The sequence below is a fragment of the Poecilia latipinna genome, unplaced genomic scaffold, assembly GCF_001443285.1.
Source record: "Poecilia latipinna isolate Pla-1442-1.1 unplaced genomic scaffold, P_latipinna-1.0 Scaffold97, whole genome shotgun sequence".
Classification (NCBI taxonomy): Eukaryota; Metazoa; Chordata; class Actinopteri; order Cyprinodontiformes; family Poeciliidae; genus Poecilia; species Poecilia latipinna.
The window spans coordinates 569,744-572,215 of NW_015112713.1; positions in this window are offsets into that span (position 1 = coordinate 569,744).

The window sequence follows — 2,472 nt, forward strand, 5'->3', positions numbered from 1 at the left end:
ATTTAATTAGAAGATTAAATACATTTTACATTGTAGGGTGCAAAGAAGAGAGACAAAAAAACATCTGAAAACGATGCAGATCTGGAAAAACTATGAATAAAATATACATTACAGGATGTCTAAAAATAATGGCATAACAGGTAAAAAGAACTGAGATTGAAAATAGTATTTTTATATCAATACATCTGAGTAATATATCTACAAAACATAATTAGAATTTTGAGTTGCACAATAAGAAATAATCAATTATAGTCATATCATGAAATGGACACAAACATATTTACACAAAAAACCTTTTTCAAATTTAGCACATAGTAAAAATATCCTAAAAGTTTCTCCTGCAGGGAATTTAATATGTTCTTAACCAAACATGGCCTATCTTCAATAATTAAATGTATACACACATTTTCATAATTTCTTTTAAGATTTTTTGGCTCAATCTAATTATTTCCTAACCCTTGTGTTTGCAAATGGGGTTCAGCATTTGTTTCAGGTACCTCACCCCTCGCAGACATCAGTCTCTCTGATTCTGAAGCCTCTGCATTCTCTTCACTTTCTTGAGTCATTTCATTTTCTGGTGGGGATGAACAACACCGGGAGCCAATAAAACAGACCAGATAAAACACGGTCAACCCAAGTGCTGTGTAGAATCCAGCGTGCTAAAAAAGAGTCATAAACAAAAACAATGATATATACGTTACCAGCACACAAAAATATTCTTCATCTAAATTGTTAGTTTATCCAAATCTCAGGAAAATATAATGATTTCTTACCTCTGAGTAAAAATACCACAGCTGACTTTTGGTCAGTGAGCCTCGCTCCAGAGATGAGTTTGATGGTTTACACCATTTCTGAGGAGCGGCGTTCTCAATCTGTTCATACTTTCCTGGCCAGTCGGTCTTTATACAGACGTAATAACGACCATCAACTAACACTAATATCACCCATGTTATGGGTGGAACAAACATGATAATTAAGACTTCCAAGAATGATTTACATTTACGTTTACGTTTACGTGGACATTTACATTTACATGGACATATAGATTTACATTTACATTTACATTTATATGTACATTTACATGCACATTTACATGCACATTTACATGGAGATTCACATGTACATTTACATGGAGATTCACATGTACATTTACATTTACATGTCCATACCTCAAGTGAATAACTAACGCCAAACATGAGTAAAAAGACTATAATTGTTGGAACAATGAAAACTACTAAACCATATTTAAGGTTGTGACTAGAGTGACAAGGGCATGAAAACTCCACTTCCACCAGCTTCTCCAGTATCAACTGGATAAGTCCAAAACCTACACTAGCTACCAGTGGACTGTTTTTTAACAATTCCGTCACCGTAGACAGCCAGTTCTTTTTCGGACCCATAGTTAACGATGTAACTGAAGAAAAACAAAGAGGGAAAAATCAAAATGAGGAAAATCTATAATTATTGTATTAGCATGTACAGTATATGGAAATAATTCAAAATTAGTTTTTTTTTAATGCCTTCGGTGGATTATTTTCTCCTCCATGTCTGTTTTTTAGTAATCTATATAATGTGTTTCCACTGGTGAATGGAGTAAATCGTCTTTTCAGTACTATTCAAATTTACTGCATGACTGTATTTTCAACCTGCTCCATAATTAATAGCTAGTTCATGGCTCTCTAGTTAGTAATTTATTATTTCTAAAACTTGACCAATTTAGAGATGAAAATCACAGGGATTAGTGCTTCTATGAGGTATAATTTTTAAGATAACAAAAATATAATATTTATGATGGTAATTCTTAATTTTAAACCTAATTCTGTAAATAAACTCTAGCGATGTCATGATCAGTTATAATTATTTAAAAACAGCGGGTGTTGGAACAACCTGTTTGCAAATCAGTCTGACTAATGAGGTGTTTTTACCTTTCAGACAAACTTTGCATTATGAGCTCATATACAGCATGCTACATTTTCAATCTCAAGCTATTATTATGATTGTTTTTGTAATCTATAAAAGTAATAAATAAATGGAAGCTATTTACCTGAAAAGTGAGTCAGAAAATATAAAGAACAAGAATCCCTTAAGTCTCTCCTTTATGCTGTGTCATCAGTCTTGAACCTTCGTGTTATTTATCAGAGGAGAGACTGAAGGAGGAGCTGTCCAACCAGCCAATCAACTGCTTTTTCTTTACATACTTTACCTTATTGAGACAAGACATGAAATGATGCTTGAATAAAAAAAAACACATGAACCCAACAAGCAGCTCTGTGTGAAAAAAAACAAAACACTTGCAGATACATCTCTGGTAACCACACAGGATGAAGGTGTATGTGCTTTTACTTGTCTTGTTTCTCTGCAAAGTAACTACAGTTGCGCTTCCAATAAAAATACAGTGGTGTGAAAAAGTGTTTGCCCCCTTCCTGGTTTCCTGTTTTTGTGCATGTTTGTCACACTTAAATGTTTCAGAAC